The sequence below is a fragment of the Rhinolophus sinicus genome, linkage group LG01 (assembly GCF_036562045.2).
Source record: "Rhinolophus sinicus isolate RSC01 linkage group LG01, ASM3656204v1, whole genome shotgun sequence".
NCBI classification, from domain to species: Eukaryota; Metazoa; Chordata; class Mammalia; order Chiroptera; family Rhinolophidae; genus Rhinolophus; species Rhinolophus sinicus.
Window position 1 is genome coordinate 117,376,310 of NC_133751.1, and position 26,904 is coordinate 117,403,213.

General features: G+C 40.1%; 1 protein-coding gene across 32 annotated transcripts in view; it reads left to right on the top strand.

The window, feature by feature from the left end:
- Positions 1–418: 418 nt before the first annotated feature.
- The window catches only part of CLASP1 (cytoplasmic linker associated protein 1), a 247,672-nt gene continuing 221,186 nt past the window's right edge, over positions 419–26,904 (top strand). For 21 of the 32 annotated variants that reach the window (XM_074334995.1, XM_074335073.1, XM_074335009.1 and 18 more), the window contains exon 1: positions 419–575. The gene's annotated coding sequence lies outside the window, so the exon portion shown is untranslated. The remainder of the gene's footprint in view (positions 576–26,904) is intronic. The other 11 variants (XM_074335128.1, XM_074335130.1, XM_074335141.1 and 8 more) reach the window with 1 other exon arrangement.

The following is a 26,904-nucleotide window of genomic DNA, read 5'->3' on the forward strand; positions in this document are numbered from 1 at the left end:
GCAGGACGCGCCTAACCCAGAAGTGAAAGGCCGTGTCCTTCAGGTGTTAAGCCCCCCGACCGGAGGAAGTTCCAGCCAGACGACTTTGTCCAGGCTGTCCTGGTTTCTCCTCAGCTCCTCACCGCACTCCCTGCTTTCTGCTGCCTGGCCGCTTAGATCCGACCTCCTCGCCCAGCCTGAGTTTTGCCGCTATTCTCAGGGGGCGCAACTACACCTTGGCCACTCCTCCCTAAGAGAACCTTTACCTACGGGTCCCCATCAGGGCCAATTCACGTTCTCCGCGGAGGCAAAGCCCCCGGGATTTGCAGCTCCCCGTCCGGCGCAGCCAGGCCGACGCATGCGCGGGGCGTTACGCTAGCGAGGCGGTCGCCTCTCTAGTCTCGGTTTACACTCTCTATGGTCCAGCTGGCTCGGTGGCGGTAAGGGGAAAAAGGGAGAGCGCACTGCGCAGGCGCCCTCGGGTTTTTTTTTTTTTTTTTTCTTCATCTCCGCACCAAGCACTTAACCTCATTAGGGTGGAGGAGAAGGCGGCGGCTGTCTGCTGTGCTGCGGCAACTGTAGCGAAGACTACGGCTGTAAGTTCCCGGTTAAGGCGAGGAGATTTCGACCCCAGCCCTCCCAGGCCCCTGCCCCCCTCCCTCGTGGTGGCGAGCGCCGGGACTGGGTGGGGGCGATGTCTAGCGTTGTCATCGGCTCTTGGGTGCACTTTGGGGGGAGGGGGCGGCCCTAGGTGGGAGCCGGCGAGGAGCGGGATGGGAGGGTTGTTTATCCAACCCGTAGGTCGTGGATCCCAGGCTGCTTTGCAGAGGGGGGGCGGCGGCTGTGAGGTCAGCCCGGCTTTGTGTGCCCCTTTCTCTCGTCCTCTTCCAGACCCCACCCCTGACCCCGAGTCTGTCGGGCCGGGTGGGAGAAGCCTGCGAACCCCGAGTCGCGTTTGAAAAGAGCCCGGAATTGCGAGGGGAGTGGGCCCGGGGAGAAACCCACAGCCGCGAGTCCTCGGCGAGTGATGGGTGTGGAGAAAGCCGGAGGGAAGGGGCGCCGGGAGGCGGGCGGCCGGGGCTCCCAGCCGGGCCAGACAAAAGCCGAGCGAGCGGCCCGGAGCCGAGCGGCGAGCCGGCGGGACGCGGAGGGGCCCCTTGGTCCCGGGGGCCCGCAAAGAGTGTCTTTCGGAAGCTGGGAAAGCGGACAAGTGCTGAGTTAAGCCTGGTGCAGCCTCCTCAACTTGCCTTTGTTGTTCTTGGGTATTGGCACGGACGCTCTGACGAAGATGAGTGTGTGAGCTTGCACGTTGGCCTGGTTGGGTACAATGGAGCTAATCGGATTTTGCTTTCCATTTTCCGAGCCGCCCGGATGAGTGTGGGGTTTTCCAGAGTCTTAACTTATTACATAATGTTTTTAAAAAATAGTTATTTGTTTCTAAAATTAAAAAATAGGTGGAGCCTTAAAGCATGTTTTATTGCATCTGGGTGAGTTTCTCTGTTGTGGGGTTCGTTCATTAAATACCACTCGTAGGACTTGTGAGCTCTTTAAACAATAATTTGTAGATGTTGTAGTAAGAGCTTCAGATTCTCTAGTCCTTTGGGAGGCAGTGATGCAGAAGGGTCAGAAGTGAGAAATAGTCGCATGCTGCCATGTGCCCTGCCCCCTATTTGGGTGCCGCAGTCCAATATAAATTGTGGCTTTAGAATTAGTTGCTTCTATTATTATTGTTTGTGACATTTACTGAGCTCTTGGTATGAGAAATCGTGGACAGTGGGCTCCTTTTGCTCATCAGGGGAGGGGGAGAATAGTAACATGGATGCAGAGGCCATGTAGATAACACCAGTAACACCACAGTGTCCCGGGGTTACAGAATAGTATTTACCTTCTCCATTTGCTGAGAAAGATGGACATTTTGGTGAGCTCTGTTTGCTTGTTCAACTTGGTAAAATTGTGTAATTGAATCTTTTTTTTTGTTTAGCAGTTATTACTTAGATCTCCATTTCTTTTATTTATAGTTTATTGGCTAATGTGTAGCAAGCACTGTTTTAGATTTTTAAAGTATTAATTTTTAGTCGAGGCGTTTTCAGCTGTAGCATTGTATTCTCTCAGCTAAGGTTAACCAAAGCCAGGAATCGTTTGAAGAGCCTGTTGGTGGTGGAGGTGTCAAATACTGTATCTCCATGTTACAGTCCAAGTGGTAAATGCAGAAAACGCTAAGCTTATATTTTAGTGTTAGAACTGAAAACCCAGATCTCCTAGTGCTTCAGGATTTTGGCCACAGACTTAACTTTATGTAAAAGAGGTAAACACTCCTTGGACTAGTAGGAAGCAAAAATCTGAAACTTGGTGTGTTACGCTTCAGTAACTACTGTGATAGGATCTCTTAAGTGTAGTTTAGATGATGGGAACTTGCTTTTTATAGAGCGAGAGTTCAGGTCCTTAAAATAGTTTGACAGGGATGTTGAGAAATGATTGACCAGAAGAATATTAAGTTCATTATTCTAATGTGTTGTATTTTGTTCACTGGTTTTGGACTTAGATATTTTGCTTCAGTCTTTTGTTAATTCTATTTTCTTAGTTGGGTCAGTCTCACTATATGTGTTGGGTGCAGTAGTTTCTTGGATTTGAGACATCAACTTGTTTTTTGAGACTCCATATATTCTTAACAATCTTCTACTTAAACTCATAGTTTGTAGATTATTATGCTTTTTATTCTGTAGTACTATTAGTAAATATAACCGTTGAAGGGATTATAAATATTAGGCTCAAAGCAGAATTAGAATTGCAAATACGGTTGTCAAATAGTGGAAAGAGTAGATAATAGTAAAACAACAAAAGTTTAAAAACAGAATCATCTAAAAGAGTTCCTAGAAAATAAGAAAAGGATCTATGAGTTCTAAAAAAAACAAAAAAAACAAAACAAAACTTAAGTAAAGAAGAAATCATTGATGATATAGTTTTTGGTTTGTAAAATGTAATTTAAGAAAGTAACCTTTCTTTAACCAGTGCAATCAGCATAACATCCATAAGGTTTGTGTATGACTAACTGGTCTCTAATATTTCCTTTTAGCACCAGAATTTACTGATTGTTTCTAGCGGTTCTTTACCGCCCCAGGGCTTTCCTTCCTCCTTTATGCTCAGACCAATACTGCCATATTGAACGCTTTTCTCCCCAGATTCTATGGCAGCCCCAGTCTGCCACCCACCAGGGATCCCTATAGACCTAACTAAGATGTGCTCAAATGGTGGCATTTCTTCAGGAACATTTTTGTTGACTTCCCTCTTATTTCCTGCCTGGAAGTCTCCTCACTCCTTGCCATTTGCTATTGTATTCATTACCTTCCTCCTTGGAAGATTCACTCCTGTGCTTTTGCACTGCTGGTTTGTAGAACACTTTGTGGTATCTAGCCTCTGTTGCTTTCTCCTGGGACTTGTGTAACTAGTCACTGTATAACGTATGAAAGAATAAACCAATGTAGCATAACTTAGAATAATAGAATTTGAGACTTGGAGGAGTTCTTAGAGGCCTCATAGTCCAATGTCCTACCTTCTGTCTACTATATTCTCTTCAGCCTCAAACTGCAGACATGCTTTTCTGTTACTTTGTTACTGTACAGGTCGTGGTTGCTAAAAGGGTATTTTATACTGTATCACAATGTTCCCTTTTCCTTTTACCTGTTGATTTTTGTTATACCACCTGAAGCAACATGAGTTAAGTCTGTTGTTCACATTATAGCCTTTTCATTTCCTAGGACAGTCACCATGCCTCTTCTAGATTTATTGGTTAATTCATTTGTTAAACCCTTTAGTTAGGCACCAGATACCCTGAGGGTACAGTTAAAGAAAGACATGGTTCCCACACCTCATACTCCAGGGCAGACAGACAAAATGTTATGAATTGATGCTGGTTATCAATCATATTAAACCTCCCGGTTTAATGATTTCAGCGTGCTGTATTTAGGCAACTCTGTTTTGTTGGTGTCTTTTAAATGAAGTGTTTGAGATAAAACAGTTTGATATGACCTGACCAGAGTATACAGCCATTGTCTTAGGTTAGGAACAATTTTCAAACTTTGTTGTGCATTCAGGCTCCGCCACTTACTAGCTCTGTGACATCGTCCCATGGACCAATTAAATCATCTTTCTATTTTAATATTTTCATCTATAAAATGAAGGTGAAGGGAGAGTGATATTAATATTAGTGCCTACTTACAGGGTGGTGGTAAGAATTAAATGAATTAATATTTGTAAAGTGCTGAGAGTAGCGGCTGGCATGTAATTGGATATACATGGTTAACACACACATCATATGTACAGTTCATATTAATGATGTGTTAGTAGCAGTAATCAAGTCATCACAATAATTTCGGGAGCTTGTTAAAGTAAAAATGGCATAGCCTTGTTTATTCCTGTCTACCTAGAGATTTGGTTGATTAAGTCTCCATGCATGTAGCCTGGGCAGCCACAGGTTTAACAATCCTGTGGTGATTTTTAAAAACCCCAAAGTTTGAGAACCCTGCACTCTATATTGCAGGTAAAGAGGAATGTGTGGCCCCAGAGCCCAGGCCCCTTGGAAGCGTTACACACTTGTTATCTGTTTGGAATATAGCCTTCTAAACACCTTTACCCTGTTTGTAGCTACACATATATGAACACTTTCATAATAATAGCCAGATTTAAGGGAAAAAAACCCTTTTTTTCAAAGGACTTTTATATTCATAATCTTATTTGCTCCCTTCCAAGTCCTGTGAGGTAGGCAGGGGAAGATACCATCATTATCCTATCAATTTACAATGAGAAACCAAGACCTGCAAGTAAAATCCCCGTCCGTGACAGAGGTAGGATGAGAACTGGGCCTTCTGGTTCTCAGCTTAATGTTCTTTTCATGTAAGCTGTCTCTTAGCTACATAATTTGTTGGCTTATATTGAAGTTGTGGTTCATGAAGTCGTCTGATCTTTTTGCCATGTGAATAGCTGCCAAACCAGATTTCCTCCTGTCTTTTACTGTGTTTATACTTGCTTTTTTAAAAATGTAAATTCGAGGTTTAATAGTTACATATGTCTGTTAAGATTTATCATTTTGTGAAAAAGAAATCCAGGACTGGCCTAGTGGCCATTTGTTAGCCTGGCTCCTTTGGGTGAGTTTATCTTCATTCAGGAGAGCTGACCCAGGTCAGTGTATCTGCTTTCCACTGGCCTCTGTAACTGTTGTCCAGTTCACTTTCCAAGCAGAATCAGTAAAATTTATTTATAGTTTTATTGCAATAATATAGCAATAATATAGAAAGTTGAGAGACCAGAGGGAGAAAACCCACATCAAACCATTTTAACACAAGCTATTATTTCTCGATGTATCATATCACCCTTCGAGGCTGTCCATATGTCCATACTTTTTAGAAAGTAATTTTAGGCCTTACATGTTTTATGAATAGTTTCCACATAATGACAAAGTACACATCATTTTAATATTTAACAATAGCTTTGTCATATTTGAAATTATATGGCAATGTTTGGTAAACTGGGATCCTTGATGTGCAGATATTTTTTATTTTTTTATATTACATGTACTACAACAGTGACTACCTTCTTTTGTGTTGCTTCCGTAGGATAAATTCAAAGTGAGATTATTAGGTGATTTTATACATATTATTTGACCAAAAAATTGTACCAGTTGATAATTTCCCCAGCAATCTAAGGATGTACCAGAATTTTTACCAGTTTCTGGTATTATAATTTAAGTTTTTTTTGGTTTGTTATTGTGAGAGGTGTGGAATGGTACATTATTTTTATTTTTCATTTCTTATTTTGTATTTATTTTAGAAAAGAATAAGCAATAATGACAGACTTTAAACGAACCAACTGTATGCAGTTTTCATTGGCTCGTCCGTGCAGCTGATTCTCCTTCCTTCCTGGGTTTCTGCTCCCATCCTGCATTGCTAACGCTAGTCGTTGCTAGTTAGGGATGGAGGAAAAAGCGACCTTTGCTGTGGGTTGCAGACTGGTCTTTTTGTCAGCATCACAATGTAACCTAACATTTTTGTGGCCTACCTTCAAGTGTTTCTGTAAACAGTTGTGCTCAAGGGCCCTGCCTGAAATACTTAGTAATCAGAATGTCTGGAGGTGGGGGTGAGAGGCATCTGTTCTCCTAACATATTTCCCAAGTGCTTCTGAGGCCATCAGAGTTTGAGAGCTGCCTCAGGAGTACCTTCCAGCTATTTTTCTGCTCAGTTTCTTCACAGAGTGTGTCTTTCCTGTGGGTAGAGGCAGACTGCTATGAACGGTTGCTCAGATCTCCTAACAGAGGCCTGTTGTATAGAGTGAATGAATTGTGTGCAGTGCCCTTCCTAATAGAGAGTAGCTGGGTTCACTCTAGGAACAATAAGCCAGTCTTTCCAAGAGTAGTTGAACTGCATAAAAACAGTTCCTTCTCGGAAGCCTCCTGATGCTGGTGGCTGTTGTTCTGTTTCAGTTCTGACAAGTTATAGAGTTCTGCAGACCAGAGCCATGTCCTGCTCTGCGTGATGGTGGCACGGAGACCATAGACTAGCATTCCAATAGCAATAGCCACCAGAAGCTGGAACACCCAGCATCTGCCAGGTACTGGCATGAGAGCTGTAGGTATACTTTTGTCAATTCTATAGCAACATTTAAAGGCACTTGCTGATTTATTTTATCAATGCTAGGAAGCTGCACCTTAGAGAGTTGAATAATGGTCACACAGCTGCAAAGTCGCAGTTTGGTTCTCAGATTCTTTGGCTTCCTTTCCGTTTATCTCTTTTCTTCCAGCACAGGTTATTCCTCCTTCATGGGGGTCAATGGGAGAGAGTCTGCTCCCAGCGTCTGGCAGCTTCTGGAGATGCCTCCTTACTCACTAGTCAGGAAGGATGTAGAGATGCGTGTTCCTCATTAGGGTTTCTGGGCGGGTTAGATCAGGTGACCTGCAGCCCTTTTTAGATTTGAGTCCCTGATGTGAAATCTACTCTTGGACAATCCAGATCATGAAAGATCTGATATGAACTTTTTATTTTTAGTTTTTTATTGTGGGATAATACATAGAACAAAATATGTCAGGTAACCATATTAAGTATACAATTTAATAGCAATGTGTACATTCTCACTGTTGTGCAAGGACAACCATTACTACAATCGGCTTGCAAATCTTTTCCATCACCCCAAACAGAAACGTTGTAGCTATTAAGCAATAAATCTCCATTCCTCCCTCCCTCAGCCACTGGTAACTTCTAGTCTGCTTTCTTTCTTTTCTTTTTAATTGGGGAAGGGGAACAGGACTTTATTGGGGAACAGTGTGTACTTCCAGGATTTTTTCCAAGTCAATTTGTTGTCCTTTCAGTCTTAGTTGTGGAGGGTGCAGCTCGGCTCCAGGTCCAGTTGCCGTTGTTAGTTGCAGGGGGTGCAGCCCACCATGCCTTGTGGGAGTCAAACTGGGTTGAGAGGACACGCTCCAACCAGCTGAGCCATCTGGCCACATGGGAGCTGAACGGCAGCTCATTGACTTCATTCTAGTTGCGGAGGGCACAGCTCACTGGCCCATGTGGGAATCGAACCGGCAGCCCCGTTGCCCAGAGCTCGTGCTCTGACCGACTGAGCCACTCGTGCTCCCCTCATTGTGGTGTTGATTTATTTCCCTAACGACTAAGCTGTTGAGCATCTTTTCGTGTGTTTATTGGCCAATTGTATATCTTATTTGGAGAAATATCTATCTTAAGTTGTTTGCCCATTTTTAAATTGGATTATGTGTCGTTTTGTTGTTGAATGTTAGGAGTTCTTACATATTCTGGATATTAAAGTCTTATCAGATGCATGGTTTGCAAATGTATTCTCCCATTTATTTAGTAGGTTGTTGTCTTTTCACTTTCTGATAATATCCTTTGATAAAAATGTTGAATTTTGATGACGTCCAGTTAATCTATTTTTTCTGTTGCTGCTCATGCTTTTGGTGTCATATGTAAGTATTTATTGCCAAATCCAAGGTCGTGAAAATTCACTCTTATGTTTTCTTCTTAGAGTTTTATAGTTTTCGCTCTTACACTTAGGTTGTTGAGTCATTTTGAGTTAATTTTTGTATATGGTGTGAGGTAGGGGTCCAACTTCATTGTTTTGCATGTGGCTGTCCAGGTGTTCCAGCACCATTTGTTGAAGACTGATACAAACTTGTTAATTACTTATTTATTGTATCACTCACTGGCATTTATATTTTGTTTTCGGTTTTTGACTTTACTACTTATCCTCCTTTTTACCCCACCCTCTCCCCTGTTTCTTTCTTTGTTTCTTTTTTTAAACAAGATACATGGAGGTTTTGTGTGGGTTACAGCTTTGCTGCTTGATCTATAAGAGCCACTTAATAAATATGAGCTCCTTTCCTTTCCTTTAATTTTGTGTAGTTACTTTTAAGTGGTTTGTGTTACAAAATAGATTGCAAGGACCTTCAGGGTAGGATCTTCAGAATATTTTTTTGTTTCCCAATTTCCAACCTTCTCTTGTTCCCCTCCTCCTCCATCACTGTAGTGCTCAGTATACTACCGTGCAAGTGAGGTGCTTAACTTTTATTGACCGAATTGTGAAGCTAAACATAGATTGTTGTGAATACGTTTGGATAATTGCAGAAAATTCTCCTTAAAAGATTAATGATTAGTGTATTATCAAGTTCTTCAAGATTTTTAATTCAGATCCTTTTAAGTCATTTCCCCAAATGAGAGTATTGATAAAAGCATCTAGGTCTTTCAAATGCCTTAGGAATTTTTTTGATAAACCTCAGTTAGGTTGCATAATATGGGGTTCATTTCATGGGTGACTAAAATTTTTTGAACTTGCTATTTAAGAGTATGATGAGTTTTAATTTCAGGGGTGATTTTGTACATCTAGACCTTGCCTTTTTATTTTTGACAAATGCTCTTAGTTTAAATAATTATTTTGAGTCTGTGCAACGAGTATATATTACTTTTCTAACAAAAAAATTAAATATTAGAAAATTCGTCTTTTGCCTAGAAATACCAAAAGTTAACTAGTGAAGACGTATCTGGTTTTTCTGTCTGGGGCTGTATTATCAGATTTCCCTCCATCACACTCTTTAGTGTTCAGTAGAGTCTAATGTTACTTGTCCTAAGTGATCTCCCTTGGGAGTCCGTTTTGTAATCTGTGGTCCAGATGTCAGTGAAGGGAAGGCTTAGCGTGAAGGTTGCCTTTGGTGTTTCATTTTGTAGTGGGTTTTGACTTCTAAATAGGTATTTCTTAGTATCTTGTTATGTAAACACTTTTATCATATGAGATACTGGTTATTCTTCCATTGCTTATTTTAGTAGATCATTATTAGTAATAGTGAAAACAAAGAAAGGCAACATAACAGCATCAGAGAAGCCAGAGCAGATCCAGTATTTCACATGCTTTCAAGAAAATTGTCAACCAACAAAGAGATGCAGGAACTTGAACTCACTTAGCAGGAATAATGGTTTATACCAGGGACAGTAGGAAGGAGAGATGATGACTGTTTTCATTCACTATCTCTGGCCTTATTTATGGAGAGGTTAAGCTATCATGTGTCCATCTATTCCCATGTCTTTGTGTACACAAAGGTATGTAGAGATACAATTATATCTATATATACAAAATTTGATGCAAGAAGTATTTTTGTTGTTTATCACCCTTCAGACAGGGGGTCCCATTCCGAAAAGGGTAGCCCTTAAAAAGAAGTGCTCCCTGATATCAAGGAGCTGATGAGAATTTGCAGGGTGGCTTTCTAGACCCGAAGCTACAGGGCATGTCCCCATTGGGAGGCCTCTGCTGACCTCCATTGTTGTAAGTGGTGTTTTTCTTAAGAATTCTTGGCCCTGTTTAGTCTAAGCACCGTCCTGAAGCATTTATTTTACCTGATGGTTGGCTCAGTCCAGCCTGTTACCTTAATGTGACCTTAAACATGGGAACTCTTTTGTTCTTAGTAAATAGGAAGACCAATTTTGACACTGTTTAGAAAGACTTTCTTAACAGCAGTTGAGTTTCTTGTGGACTCCTTTGCTGTGAAAACATCCTATTAAAATGGCTATGAGCTGAAGGAAAAAAAAAAAGATGCTCTCAATGCCACGTTGCCCTCTAGAGCTGAGTTGGGCTAAGGAGAATGGCATTTTAGCCGAATGCTGATTGAATTTATCTATTAGTAGTGATTGACATGCCAAGTATTAATAGATTCCTGTGGCCTGGGACTGTATTTTTAAAGTGAACAAGCGATGCAGAAAGCTTTCCATTCATTCTTTTCAGACTTGGAGTAGATTTGGGAAATTGACAAAGGAACATTTGTTTTGACAAAGTAACAATATTTAGATGAATTGTATAGTAATGATTTTTATGGAATCCTGAAAGAATAAGGTTAAGTTCTGGAAGATAAGGGACATCTCTTAATCATTTAATTGTTAGACCTCTTTTAGGGTGGAATGTGGTGAGTAGAGGGGATGTAGAAAGGATTAACACGTAACGTGTTAATGAGAAATGGACCCAAAACACAAGAGCCTTTAACGAAAACTTGCCATTTAAATAAGAGAGTTATTCTAGGGTATATCCGGGGTAATCAGCAGAGAATGCACAAACTATATACCTTGATCAGAATCTTTGTTCAATAAATGTTAATATTGTGCCTTAAAGACAGAGAGAGGCTCTCAGCCCGGTTCCCAGAGAGCTCCGCCCCTAAGAGGGAAGGCAGACACTTAAGGAAATGGTTATGATTCCGGACTTAAATGTGCTGCTGTGGGAAGATTGAAGAGGGAAGGGCTCCTAACCTGGGGTTGGCAGAGAGATGTATCCTCTTCCGATTTTGTCCCCTTCCTGTTTTGAGCTGAACGATATGAGTGTCTGAACCAGGTGCAAACTCACCTGGTTGGCCGCTCGGGGACCTCTTTGTGGCCTTCTTGGTGAGAGAGCTGTGTTGGCTGGAGACCTAGCTTTTGACCGTGGGGCAAGGAGCCTGACTCTGGGCCACATTAATGCCATGGTCTAATTTTGTGAAGTGGCTACAGACAAGAGCCAAGAAAGCACTACTCTTGTTGAGGGAAGGCTGTTTGGAACTAACATCTGGCTGACAGCCCTGGGGCTTGATAAAATCAGGACTCATTTTTTCAGATCTTTACTTGAATCATCAAGTGGTCTGTGATTTAATTTTGGAATTTTGGGGATGGGAGTTAGACATTGCACTTTTGGGAAACTGGTTGCTATTGAGATTGCTTTTGGATGGTGATTGCATTATTAAAATTATATTTTTATTGTAGTCTAAAGCTTATATGAATTATTGGCTATAAATTAAAAAAAAAAGGTATCTAGGCGATATTCTGTGTCCCTTTTTATTATGAGCGAGTTTAAATGTGTTGTAGTTGTACGTGAAGATTCTTTTCATGTTTAAATTACCTAGAAAGGAGAAATAGAGCTGTTAGTTGCATTAATTTCTTTTATTATAAAATATTTATTTTTTAAACAGGTAATACATACACATGATTTAAAATTTAAGTTTTCCTCCTGTCCTATCTGCCATTCATCCAGTTCCCTTTCCTGGAGACTCCAATGCTATTAATTACATATGTGAAAAAAATGCATGTATATCTACATATCTGTTTCCTTCCTTCCTTCCTTCCTTCCTTCCTGCCTTCCTTCCTTCCTTCCTTCCTTATTTCCTTCTTTCCTTCCTTTCTTCTTCCCACCCGTTTTTGTACAGATGGTAGCCTATTAACAGACTGCCCTGTATTTTGCTTTTTCCCCTTTTTTTACTTAATGTATCTTGGAAATCATTCTATGTACATTAAAAAGACTTACTCATTTATTTTTTTTAAGGGAAGAGTAGGCTAACCTAGTATGCATTGTATGATGTACCATAATTTACCTAGCTCTCTATTGAGGAACATTTGGTTTTTCCATGTTTATAAACAATGCTACAAAGAATAATCCTATAATAATTTGTTCTGCCCATGCATGAATAAATAAATGCCCATAAGTTGACATTTTGGGTTGAAAGTTATGTGCCTTTAAAATATTGAGAGATATTGCCAAATTATTCACTCCAGAGGTTTTAATAAAACCAGCCTGCAATATGAGACTCCTCTCATCAGCACACTTAATGTAAATTTTGTGAAAGCATGTGACCCTGACTTGTCATGTATCATTTTTGAATTAAAACGTGGCTATCGTTCAGTGATCAAAAATGAATTGAGCACTTGTTTTCTCATTACTTGTTTTTCTGTTTTTGACTCTGCAAGAATTCCATGTTGAGATACTGAGGTTCAGAAACAAACGTTTGCTTGTAGGTGTTACGGATGCTCCTTCTGGAGATGAATACTAGCGATGGATAATTTACTGAATAACTGGCTCTTTTTATATTTTTCAATTCTTGGTGTAGGAACTGATGATGCCTATGGTTTCAGGATTACAATTTTATTTCACTTTACAAGTAACTTGTTTATTGGATACAGTGTGGTTTAACTAGAAAGGATATGAACATGCTTTTTAATGTCCTAAGATTTATATTTCCTTTGAATAGGTAACATGCATATGGTTAAAAAGTTTAAAAGGTACACCAGATAGAGAGGGAAGTGTAAGTAAGTCTTCCTCTACCCTTTTGTCCATTCTTCTACATCCGATTCCCAGAGGCAACTGCTGCTTCTAGATTATTAAATGGTCTTCCAGATACGCTGTGCATATATAACCCTGTGTGTACAGGCAGAGGCTGCAGCGTGCTTCTGTTAGTACCACTGTTATTTTGAACATGTATTGTTTTTTCTTATATAAATAGTACATGTTCGTTGTAGAAAATATAATGTTTACATTTTGGTATATTTTCTTCCATATTTTTCCTATGCATGAAGAATATACGTGACTGCTTTTTATTTTATAAACAAAAATGGTGTCATAAACATGCTCTTTTCCAGTTTACTTTTTTCACTAAACTGATTGTAGATATCTTTCCAGGCCAATAAGAACATATTTTTACTGTCATTCTCAGTGACTGTATAGTACTCTGTTTGGATGTAATTTCTTTTCTTGGATATTTAGGGACATTTTCATTTAAAAAAAATTTCTTAAACTACTGCAGCGAACAACTTTATACATACATTTTAGCATACTTGACACATTATTTCCTTAGATATATTCTTAGATTCGGATTTGTTGGATCAAAAGATATATTTAAAGATCATTGATAGATGTTTCTAGATTGTCTTGTTTATGAATTTTATTCTTATCGGCAGCACGTCAAAGTGTGCATTTGATTATATTCAGTTATATTCTTAAGCTGTCCTTTTGTGAGGGTTAGGCCTTTTGGTATTTAGTTAATTAATTAATTATTTTAAGTAGTTGCGATTTTTGCAACTTTTTTCAACCTTTTAAACCGCAATTACTTCTTTTTTTTAAATTGGGGAATATTGGGGAACAGTGGGTTTCTCCAGGGACCCTCAGCTCCAAGTCGTTGTCGTTCAATCTGAGTTCCAGGGGCGCAGCCCACCATCCCATGCGGGAATTGAACCAGCAACCTTATGGTTGAGAGCTCGCGCTCTAACCAACTGCGCCATCGGGCCGGCCCTCTGGCAGCTCGGCAGCAGCTCGTTGTCTCCAATCTAGTTGTGGAGGGCGCAGCTCACTGGCCCATGTGGGAATCGAACCAGTGACCCTGTTGTTCAGAGCGCCCGCTCTAACCAACTCAGCCATCCGGCCGCCCCAGGTCTTTTGGTATTTTAAAAAAGCCATGTTAATGTTGACTAGAAATAAGTCAGCATTGGAAAAATATTGAGGCAGTCACACAGCTCGGTGTGGAAACTGTGAGCACCTGTACAATTCAGCATATACTAACGTAGTTAAGGCACAGGTCACTTCTGTGTGTTTCTTTTGGAATTTTTCCCCTGAGTTCATAAAGTATGAATGTAAAAATGTCATTTTAGTAATGGTGGTGTTCTGTTATAGTTGATCTGCGAAATATAGCAGAGTTTCTCTAGCTGTTATATGTAAGCCTAGTAAATCACAGATTTAAAGGCTGCTTGAAAATGGATGGACGCTGGTCGGTGGGAAGCAGTAGATGACGTTGTCTTTTTAATAGTCTTTGTCATGGATTCCCAGCTGATGTTCGGAATTATTTTTCTCTGCCAGATCACTTATACTGCATGGACAGATTTGACGTTAAATCTAGTAAGATCCGATTTATTAGTTATAAATGAATCCCTGAAGGCCTCCTTCCAGTTCTTTCTTCAGCAAGCACAGGACTCCTTGTCGTTGAAGCCTCTGTGACTATGTAGGTTTTCCCAGTCCGTCCGAGTCTGTGTATTCACTTTGAATCTTGCCGGAGCGAGGAATGGAAGCAGGGACATGATCTGGAGGATGAGAGTCAGCAAGCCTGTGTTTTCATGCTGCTGTACGCCTAACACCGAGTGTTGCCCGTGATGGGCCCTTACATGTGTTTCACTGTTGTAATCTTTCCTTTTTCCCTGTTTCCTAAGGAGTCATCAGAAGAGTAGGTGGTCTTACAGAAAGCACCTTGCTGTACTGTGTTGGAACAGATTGTTCACTTGTCTTTCTCTCTACAGCGAACCTAGAGCTCGTAGGAGGCAATGCCTGGCTGATGGGCTGGCACATTAGGTATTCAGTGAATTTAGGAAACTAGTTCACTGATAAGAGCCTGTCCCCATCATGTGTGTCTTTTCACTCTTCATTTTGGAATAATTATAGATTCACAAGAAGTTGCAAAAATAGTGCAGAGTTTCTGTTTACCTTTCACTCAGTTTCCCCCAGTGGTTATGCGTTACCCTTTTATCTCTGTCTTGCTATTTTTGATCATGGCTTTGGCTTGCCATTCGCATCTGTGGGCAATACTGAACCCTCTGAACTAAAGATCGCCGATTACTCTCCTAGGGTTACTTGTGGGGGTACGTATGGCTCTTCCTCTTCATTTGATCTTTATGGAGCACTTGCTTGGTATGTAATGCTGTGCCAGGTGCTAACTGCCTCCCTAATCAGGCTCTAATTTGGGGACATTAAGTATGGTAGATAGATCCCTTCTTTGTAAGTCTTTTCCCTAAATTATACATACACCTCTAAAAGTACTCAGAGACCTGTGTGTATTGTTGGTGAGAAGAAGCAACTATGACTTGGTAGAAATAGCTGTGGATTTGGAGTTTGAAGCCCAGGTTCAAATCCTGCTTTAGTTTCATACTTGCTGTGTGACCCTGGATGTCACTTTGCTTCTGAATCTGCTTCCGCCTCTGTAAAATAGGCATGTTGATAATAGCCTTGCAGAGGGGTTTCATGGGGGGGTGACGATAAAGACAGCAGCATTTGTATTATCACTTAGTGAATCGGAAAGTGCTGTTTTAAATGTACGTAGTTATGCTTATTTTAAATTGCTGAAATGAAAGCCAAATTTTAAACTACTGCTACATTACTTCTTTATAGCTTGACTTTTTTATTCAGTAACAGAGAAAAACTTTCTCTGCTTTTATATCCCAAGCCGTCTTACACCTTCTGTCTTCACATTAAATAACCAGTATTTAATAGGGTTTTCTTTTTGTCAACTGGGTGTAACCCAGCTCCCTTGGGAAACTTGGGATGGCCATGTCAGCTGTCCTGCTATCAAGTGACATATCAAATGCTCTCCTCTCTTCTTACTCACCTAAGTCTGGGGATTTCATGTTTCAGAAACCTCTTAGAAAATCTCTCATGTGAGCATATGTGACGTCTTTTCTGCTTACCTTCTAAGAAACCAACGCTTAAATTAATAGGGTGCTAGAAACTAAGATTTTTATTTTTAATAGGAGACCTGATTTTTATATATAAATGGAATAGTATGAAAGGTGGGGGATAATGTGAAAAATTTAAGATTTAGATAATTGACTTTTTTCTCTTCAGCATGATCTAGATGCAGACAAACTCTTTTAAATCATTAAGAGACAGACATCTATAGAACACTGCACCCAGTAACAGAATACACATTGTTCTCAAGTGCATGTGGAACACTCTCCACGATAGCTCATATGCTGTGCCACAACACAGGACTCAATAAACTTGAAAGGATGGAAATTATACAAAGTATGTTCTCTGACCACAATGGAATGGAATGAGGTATCAATAACCACGGGAAATTTGGGGAATTCACAGATATGTGGAAATTAAACAACACACCAAGTCACCAGTGGGTAAAAGAGGAAATCACAAGGAAAATTAGTAACTATTGTGAGATGATTGGAAAAATACCTCCAAAACAACATTTGGTGATAAATGGTAGCACACCAGTTTGAATGTATTTAATGCCAGCTAAACTGTACACTTAAAAGTGGTTAAAATAGTAAATATTAGTATCTTAGTATGTTTTTACCACAGTTAAAAGAAAACTGCCACTCATTCATTGTTCAACAAGAAATGTTTATTGAGCACGTTATGCTCCATGCAAAAAACAAAACAACATATCATAACTTAGGGGAATCAGTGAAAGCAGTGCTCAGAGGAAAATTTGTAGCTGTAAACACCTATATTAAAAAAAAGAAAGAGGGTGGCTGGTTAGAGTGCCAGCTCATAGCAACAAGTTTGCCAGTTCAATTCCCACATGGTGTGGTGGGCTGTGCCTTTTGCAACTAAGATTGAAAACAGCCATTGGACTTGGAGCTGAGCTGCACCCTCCTAGATTGAAGGACAACTTCTTGGAGCTGATGGGCCCTGGAAAAACACACTGTTCCCCAATATGCCCCAATTAAAAAAAAAAAAAAATCTAAATTCAATAACCTGGCCTTTTATTTTTAGAAACTAGTAAAAGAAGAACAAACTAAACCAAAAGCAGCAAGCAGGAGGAAGAAAAAATAAAGACTAGATTAGAAATAAATGAAATAGAAAAAAGCTAGCGAAAATCAACAGACTGAAAATTGAAAAAATCAAAATTGATAACCCTTAAGCTAGACTGACTAAGAAAAACAAGGACAGGACTCAAATTAATAAATTCAGAGATGAAAGAGAACACGTCAGTACTGACCTTACAGAAATAAAGAGGATTAAAAGGGCCTACTAGGAATAATTATATACCAACAGATTAGATAACCTAGATGAATGAAATATGCATTCATAGACAGATATTACTGAGATTGACTCAAGAAAAAAATAGAAAATCTGCATAGACCAATAATAAGAGATTGAATAAACAGAAAGCACCCCCACAAAGAAAAGCCCAGGCTCAGATTAGTTCACGTTTGGTGATTCTACCAAACCTAACACATGCAAATTCTTTACAAACTCTTTCAAAATAAAGAGGAGGAGGAAATGCTTCCTATTTCATCCTTTGAGGATGTTATTACTCTGTTACCAAAACCATACAAAGATATCACGAGGAAATTGCAGACCAGTATCCTTTAGGAATATAGATGCAAAAAGTCCTCAGCAAAATACTATTATAGCAAACTGAATCCAGCCTCATATCAGGATGATAACACTGATCAAGTAGGATTTATTGCAGGAATGCAAAATTGGTTTAATATCTGAAAATCTGTGTAATACACCATATTGATAGACTAAAGAACAAAAACCACATCATCGTCTCAATAGCTGCAGGAAAAGCATTTGACCAAATCTAATACCATTTCGTATTAAACACTCAAAAAACACTCAACAAACTAGGAATAGAAGGATACTTCTTCAGTGTTTTAAAGGCCATCTGTGAAAACCCACAACTAATGTCATACTTAGTGTTGAATGAATACATCCTTCCCAAGATCAGGAACAAGACAAGAATGTTCTTTTATGCCACTTCTGTTCAGCATTGTACTGGAGGTTCAAATCCTGGAATTAGTCCAGAAAAAGAAAAGCCATCCAGATTGGAAAACAAGTAAAATCTATTTGCAGATGACATGATCTTGTATAGAGAACATACTAAGGAATCCACTATAAAACTATTAGGACTAATAAATGAGTTCAGCAAGGTTGCAGGATAAAAGATTAATATACAAAAATCAATTGTATTCCTATACACTTGGAATGAGTAATCCAATAATGAAACTAAGAAAACATTTCCATTCATAATAGCATCAAAAAGAATGAAAAACTTGGAATAAAATTAAGGAAGTATAAAACTTATATTTTGAAAACTATAAAACTGTTGAAAAAAATTAAAGATCTAAGTAGATGGAAAGACATCCTATGTTCATGTATTAGATGACCTAATATTATAAAGATGGCAATATTCCCTGAATTGATCTACAGATTCAGCACAATCCCTATTAAAATTCCAATACACTGTTTTGCAGAAATTGACAAGTTGATCTTAAAATTCATATGGAAATACAACGGACCCAGAATAGCCAAAACAATGTTAAGAGAGAAGAATGAAGTTGGAAGACTTTAATAACTTACTACAAAATTACAGTAATTAAGACAGTCTGGTCCTGGCATAAGGGTAGACATGTGGATGAGTGGAACAGAGTAAGTCCAGAAATAAACGGTTACATTTACAGTCAATTGATTATCAAGAGTGCAAAGACAATTCAATGGGGGAAAGAATAGTATTTGCAACAACTGTTGCTGGGACAAGTGGATATTCACATGCAGAAGAATGAATTTGGTTACCTCCCAGCACAGACGGTTCTCGGCCTGGGGCATCCTCTTTCCCTTCCCTTTCTTGTCCTGTACTTCTTTGTCTCCTTTTTATTTATTGGGCAAGGGAAGGGGTGAGAGTATAGGCAGAAGAGAGTCCCTGTGTCCTGGGGTAATGGGGGGTGTCAGTTACCGTGGTCTGTCTCCCTTCCTCTGGTTGGGTGGGGGGTAGACTTAATAAAGAAAGTGGAAAAAAAAGGAATGAATTTGGAATATACATGTATATATATATATTTAATCATAGAGCTGAAGGTAAGATCTGAAACTCAAAAACTCTTAGAGAAAATATGGGTGTAAATCTTCATGATCCTGGATTAGCAAGGGTTTGTTGTTTTTTTTGAGGAGGGTACAGCTCCCAGTGGCCCATGTGGGGATCGAACCAGCAACCTTGGTGTTATTAGCACCACGCTCTAACCAACTGAGCTCACCAGCCACTCCCCCCCGTTTTTTTTTTTAACTGTGGTAAAATAGGCATTGATTTCTTAGGTATGACATCTAAAACACAAGCTAAAAAAGAAAAAAATTAGTCTTCATCAAAATTTAGAGCTTTATTTCAAATGACGCTATCAAGAAAATGAATGCACACTCCACAAAGGGAGAGAAAATATTTGCAAATCATATACCTGAGAATTTTATATAAAAACTCTTAAATCAACAATAAAAAGACAACCCCCTTAAAAAATAAGCAAAGGATCTGTTTAGACATTTCTCCAAAGATGTCCAAATGGCCAAAAAATTCATGAAAAGAAGCTCAACATCCTTAGTCATTAGGGAAATGCAAATCAAAATCACAGTGAGATGCCACTTCACACCCACTAAGATAGCTGTAATAAAAAAAGGTGGATGGTAAGTGTTGCTGAAGATGAAAATTGGGACCCTCATACGCGTATATCGCTTGTGGGAATGTAAAATGGTATGACCACTTTGGAAAACAGTTTGGCAGTTCTTCAGAAAGTTAAACATGGAGTTACCATATCCTGTATTCTAGTTAACACTCTTATTTGTATATCAAAGAAAATTGAAAATACGTTCATGGAAAACTTGTTCAGGAATGTTTACAAGCAGCATATTCATAATAGGCAAAAAGTGGAAACAGTCCAAACATCCATCAACAGATAAATGCATGAACAAAATGTGTAGCTATGGAATGGAATATTACTCAGCAATAAGAAGGAATGAAGTCCTGATGCATGCTGTAATATGGATAAACCTTGAAAATAGTCTGCTAAGTGAAAGAAGTCAGACACAAAAGGCCATGTATTTTATGTCTCCATTTATATGAAATGTCCAGAATATGCAAATCCAGTCAGTCAGAAAGTAGATTATTGGTTTTCATGGGCTTAGAGGAGGGGGGGTGGGGAGTGACTGGTAAAGGATATGGGGTTTCATTTTGAGGTGATAAAATTATCCTGGAATTAAATAATGGTGATGGTTGCACAACTTTGTGAATACAATAAGAAAGCCTGAATTAAATGCACTTTAAAAGGGTGAGTTTAATGGTATATGAATTATATCTCAATAAAGTTGTTACTGAAAAAAAATAAGGATTTTTTCAGGTTTAGAGATCTGTTTTTTATTAGTCTAGTAAACAAATGAAAAAAGAAAGCTTTTTGGCCAGGATGTTGAAACTATAAATGAAGCTTTCTAAAAAATACAATAGAAGTAAAGTATTGCTAGATTGATTGGAAATTTTCCCCCCCTTCTTCCACCTCCTCCACCCACTCTGGTTCAGGCCGTTGTTTCTCAGTCTAGTTGTGTAGGACACAGCTCCCTGGCCCATGCTGGTGTTAGGAGCCTTGCGTTCCCGCAGCTGAGGCTGTTGGTCGCAGTCAGTCGCGGGGGTTGGGGGGAATCGCCAGTCATTGGTCGGCAGCTCTCACCAGCTGCCGGCTGCTCATGATGGGTGCCGGCCACTCATGCTGGCTACCGGCTAGTCATGGCAGCACATGGTAGTTCATGCTGACCTGCTGCTCACGGCAGCCCAGCCCCAGGGAGAGCCGTTGTTCACAATCTTAGCTGTAGAGGGCACAGTTCACTGGCCCATGTGAGAATCCAACCAGTGACCTCGGTGTTAGGAGCACAGCGCTACAACCACCTGAGCCACCAGGCTGGCCCCTGATTGGAAATTTAAATCTCTTTCTAGAAGAGCCAGCATATTGGTCACATCCTGTCTGTGATGAGGCTTCTTGCCCTCATAAGCTGGTTCTCTGCTGAGGTCTCTTGTCTTCATGTAAGACCATCCATAGGAAGCTGTAATTTATATTATTATTCTCTCCTATTTGGGGTAACTGCCTTGATAATACACAGTTTGGTATGCTGACGTTGACATCAGCCTTGTGTATCTGTGAAATATATTTCATTGGAAGAAGGAAAGTCAGCAGTGAATGAAAAATGAGTTGTCTGTTGTTTTCAGTTAGTTTTGGTCTCAGTTTTTGAATGAATAATATCGATGTTATTAAATAACTGCTTTTCTGGTATAAGACTTCAAATCTTGATCTCTTCTTTTTAGAAAATACAAAAGTAAAAAAATTACTAAGGAGAGAAGTTGTCATAAACCTATTATTCAAAGGCTACATGTTAATTAATATTTTAAGTATTTGTTTTTTTCTGTGATTTGTTTCATGTAGTCAATATCATATATATATAAAATTTAATACAATTTAACGTTTAACATCCTAGTTTGTTTAATTAAGAGTTTTTTCTCATTTTCCCCTCAAATAGACGTAAGTATCACAATTCTTTTGAATAAGTTTAATTTTTGTTGTTGTTTTATTTTAACGTACAATTTTAAACATATACAAAAGTAATGAGGATAGTATCACAAACCCTCATGTACCCATCACTGAGCTTCAGCAGTTCTCAATGCATGTCTGGTTTCGTCTTAGAAATTTTGAGGAATAGAAAAAAATAGAAGCAGTTCTTATCCATTATTACCTGCCACAGTTCACATTTAGAGAAAAAAAACTCAAATATTTTAAAGATATAAAAACCTTCATTAAGACACTATATAGATGATGTATTACAGAATTGTATACTTGAAACCTATGTAACTTTACTAACGATTGTCACCCCAATAAATTTTAATAAAAAAAGAGATACTAGTGAAGCCAAATATTAAACTGTTGGAATTAATTTATCTGGCGGCTGTGTATTTTCCCCTATCAATTTCTAATTGTATTTGTACAGTAATGTGGAGATGCTTTTTAAAAAAATGCTTATTTGTCTTTAGCAACTTGTAGTTTTTCTTTTTTTAAATTTATTTTTCAGTTACAGTTGACATACGATATTATGTTCGTTTCAGGTGTACAGCATAGTGATTAGACATTGATATACTTTATGAAGTTCTGCCCCTGATAAGTCTAATACCCATTTGACATCATACACGGTTGTTACAATATTATTGGCTATATTTCTTACGCTGTATTTTACATCCCCGAGACTATTTTTATAACTGGCAGTTTGTAGTTCTTAATCCCTTTACCTTTTTCACCAGCTTGTAGTTTTTCACAACATATTTTACGGCAGTAACTGACTCACTAATTACATCTTAGGCATTTAAAAGTTTTTTCTTGTTTTGCACTTCATTGGCAGTTTTATTGGGTTGTGCAAAAATAATTGCGGTTTAAAAGGTTAAAAATAATTGCAATTACTTTTGCACCAACCTAACACATTATATTCCATAATACTGACAGGGAGATTTTCTTCCATTATGAAATGGTAGTGCCTGATTTTTGAATAATACTTTTCTATTTGTAATTATAAAAACAATATATTCATTAAAGAAAATTTTTGGAAAATACAGAAAAGCATAAAGAAAAATCTGTACTCTCACCCCCAGAAATTAACCAATGTTAGTCATTTTTCTTTTCTATTTATGTGACTTACCTTTGAATGTAACGTGGTGAACCTTCTCCCTTTATTTATTTTTTGGGCATTTACATTATTGTTTTTTGTCATGACTTCCATTGTAGTTAATTGTTCACACTGGGGGGAGTGATGGGGGTGGGGAAGTAACATTAACTCTGATTTTCTTTTCCCTTACTGCAGAATGTTCTTGTGATCACTTGAATAAGTCCAGATTGAATGATCTTTCCAAGGTAGTCGTATGCCCACCCAGCGTCTCCTGATTCTACAGTTCAAAGCTGACTTGTACAGAGCTCCCTGAAGCCCCCAGTGCTAGAAACTAATTGTTGGGTCTTGTCTCTGTCCAGTCTTTCTGCTCTGTGCCTGACTGGTTGTTTCTAGACTTTTTGAGAGTAAGAAAGTCTCTCTAGTGGCCAGCATCACAGAGCCCTACATAAGTGGAATTTCTAGTATCCATTAATTGAGAAAAATTACCAAACTAAAACTAACAAATTAGAAATACTTTTTTACATTACCTTGCATTTAAAAATTCTTAACTGCATATACATACATTTGAAAATATGGATATGAACACTTACGCAGTTCATGGATGATGCTTGGTGTGTGTGTGGAATAATTCTCAGACATCTTTTTAATAACTCTACCCTCTCACCCCGGGGTGGGGGTCAGAGATATTTGTCCTGGAGATGCAAATTTGGGTGTCATCAGTTTATAGGCAATTTTGAAATTCGTGGAAGTGAATGCTGATCATTTTGAGTGAGCAGAGTGAGAAGACACGAGGCGTTGGACTGAGCCTGGACTGAGCCCGTCAACGGAGCTCTGGACAGGGGGTGGAGGTGGTTAAAAAAACTTGAGTTGCTGCAGCCAGAGAAGTAGCAGGAAGGCGTGATCATTTGTTTTTAGGGAAATTGTAAATTTTTCAGAAGGAAGGAGGGCTGAGCTTTGGAATGCTGCCGAGAGGGGGAGCAGAAGTGGTATAGCAAAGTCCTCCTTGGATTTGCCAGCATGGACGTCACTGCTGAGCCTGCCAAGAGCAGCTCCAGTGGGGCAGTGGTGGGGAAGCCGCTCTGAGGCTGCGAGGTGAGCAGGAAGTGCGTCAGTGCAGTGAGCTCGTGTAGACATCTGTGTAAAGAAGCTTCACTGTCAGTGGTGTCATTGACGGAAGGCATGTGAACTCAAGAGAGGGCCTTTTAAAGATGGGCGATTTAGAGGAAGTTTATAAGCTGCTGGGAATGAGCCAGTGGAGAAGGAGGGCTTGCTGATGTCAGAGAGCAGTCAGCTGAGAAGTCAGAGGTCTGAGGAAGCAAAAATGAGAGTGCTTCCCTCGTTATCTCAGGAAGGAGAGAGGTGCAGGTAGGTGTCCTGATTTGATGGTGAGAGAGCTGCGTTGCCTGATAATTGCCTACCTCACAGCCAAATAGGAGCTGAGAATCTCAGGAGAGAGTTGCAAGCTAGGGTTGGATGGTGCTTGAGGAGAATGTGGGGAAGTCATTTTGGAGAGAAGGGGAAACAGACCTACTAGAGAACCTTGAGCTGGAATGCTGGGTGGTGTTGAAGGCCTTTTTGAAGTTGGAGATGATCAACTTAAAGCGAACCTGGTTGGAGGGGTTTGTGTGTGTTCTCTGCCCCATGATCGACTGTGCTGTAGGCACGAGAAGCCAGCAGACTGTGTTGAGTTCATCCAAGGTCTGGGTTTACTAGGCAACTATTACAGAGAGTAAGTTGAGGGTTGTTTCAAGCTATTAACACTCCCCGTGGAATTTAATCCAGACTAAAAGGAGTGAAATTGGGAAGGAGTTGATGGAATTGCGGAGGTTGGGGTCATGTTCTTGAAGAATGGGCGATTGTGGTTGGAAAGTGGGGACTGAGACAAGGAGAGGTTGCTGATGCGCGAGAGCAGACACCTGAAAAAGCTAAACGTCTGAGGAGGTAGAAAGGAGGCGGTGGTGCTGTCCCCTGCGTTGTTGACGCCACTTAGGACAATGAGAGGAGGTAGCGTGGCTGGCGGCTGTGTAGGTGGTTACCGCTGGCGCTGGGAAAGTGGGTGTTACACCTGCGTGGGTGTAGTGCCCCATCCTTGAAATTCCCAGTTGGATTCACTCAGGCTGCATTTTATCTTCCTTTCTCTGCCATCTACAGCACCTGCTCGAAACTTCAGGTTTAGGACTTGTCCTGATACTATTAGCACTGTTTGTGTTTCTGTCCATTTATCCCGCAACCACCTCCCTGAGGGCCTTGACCAAGTCTTACGTCCTGTGACTTCCGGTGCTAGGCATCGTGCGGTGCTTGCCACGTCACAGGCACTGAGTAAATGCTTGTTCACTGAGGGAGTGAGCACGTGGGCTTAAAAGTGAGTGGGGCCGTGGGAGGGCGGGGGAGAAGGAAAGAACAGAAGTAGTAGGTAGAGTAAGAACAGAGACTGATTGATGGCAGGGCAAGGCAGTGTCTTTTTGAAATTTCAGACCATACTATAATTATAAAAATCATTATAATGCAAAAAATGTCTTATTGATGGAAACACATCACTTTTGACTTAGTGTGAATAAATTCTACTAATTTCTGGTTTTCATCGTTGGCTTTTAAAGTATGCCTGCTTTCTGCGTATTTCCCAGGGAGGTTTTTTATGTGGTTATTGATTAACTGGTGCTAGTAATTTTTTTTTTTTTTAAGATTTCATTGGGGAATGGGAACAGGACTTTATTGGGGAACAGTGTGTACTTCCGGGACTTTGTCCTTTTAATCTTAGTTGCAGGGGGCGCAGCCCACCATCCCTTGCGGGAGTCGAACCGGCAACCTTGTGGTTGAGAGCCTGCACTTCAACCAGCTGAGCCATCCAGGAGCTCAGCGGCAGCTCAGCTCAGCTCAAGGTGCCGTGTTCAATCTTAGTTGCAGGGGGCGCTGCCCACCATCCCTTGGTGAACTGGCAACCTCGTGGTTGAGAGCCCGCGCTCTAACCGACTGAGCCACCTGTCCGCCCCTGGTGCTGGTAATTTAAATTGTATTTCTTGATACTGTGATATAGAATATTATTTTATTAAATGTTCCTGAGTACTTTGTGTTTTCATACCTTATTTCTTAATCCTTTGCTTCTTATGTCCCACATGGTATAGCTACCATTTCATTTTCAATTATTAAGTGCCCTTGTTTTGGACTTGCAATGAGGTGGTAGCATTGTGATGTAGAATAGTGGGAAGAATATAAACCTTGGGGCCAGGCAGATGGAGTTTTCAGTTAGTGCCTGACAATGATTAGCTTTAAAACCCTGGACAGGTTTTTTATATTTTTTTTATTTTTATTCTAACTTTTCTGAGTTTTATTTCATTGTCTTCCAAGTGGGAGTACTTATGCCTACCTAGCTCACAGGTGTCTTGCTGTCTCTGCCTTACCACACATGTCCTTCAACTGGTCACAAGTGCCCACCTCATTTGCTAATGCTTCTTCCCCCATACAAAGTGCCGTCACTCATGGGTGCACGTCCTGTGCACAGTTTAAGACAAAGCTCAAACTGAGTCTTGTTTGTATAGTTTTGACTTGGTCATTCCAGGCCTCCTGGATCCATCCCTGCTCTGAATCACTGCAGTACTTATTCATACCCTCATTGGGCAGGTGCAGCATTCTTCCTGTGAAATCTACTGGTTGTGCGTTCTGTGTTTGTGTTGAATTCTTACGTTGACAAGCATTTTGTCAGTATGTGGATCTGGTTCTCTCCAAGTAAGTTGGAAGCACTCCCACGTTAAGTCATAGACTGTAGTTATTTCTTGTGTATTTTCTGTAGTGAGGTGTGATATATGATAAGTGACTTTTCTCGACCAATAGAATGTGGCAGAAATGATTTGTAAGTTCTAGATCCTAGGCCTTAAGAGGCCTGGCAGCTTCCTTCTTTGCCATTTTGGAATGCTCCAGCTGCTATATACTGGACGGCAGGCTGTATTACAGGATGGTTAGAGATCGTGTGTGGCAGGAAGTCCAGTCAGCAGCGGTATTCATGCCTCCGATGTGTGAAGGATGCAGTTGTCGTCTTCAGCCCCAGTCACGCAGGCAGACGACAACAGCTGAACCTCCCAGCTGAGCCCAGCCAATCCACAGACTTACGAGAAATAGTAACTCGTTGTTTTAAGCCACTAAGTAACAGTGGTCCGACTGTTAACTTCTCTTATGGAGATGTTTACAGTAGACTAAGTTGCAGAGCTTACGATTGGTTCTATTCTCCCCATTCTCCACTGTTAATGCATACTCTTTTTTTTTTTTTTTTTTAAACATTTTATTGGGGGAGGGGAACAGGACTTTATTGGGGAACAGTGTGCACTTCCAGGCCTTTCCTCCAAGCCAAGTTGCTGTCCTTTCATTCTTAGTTGTGGAGGGTGGCGTTTAGCTTCAAGTTGTTGTCCTTTCGGTCTTAGTTGTGGAGGGTGCAGCTCAGCTCCAGGTCCAGTTGCCGTTTTCTAGTTGCAGGGG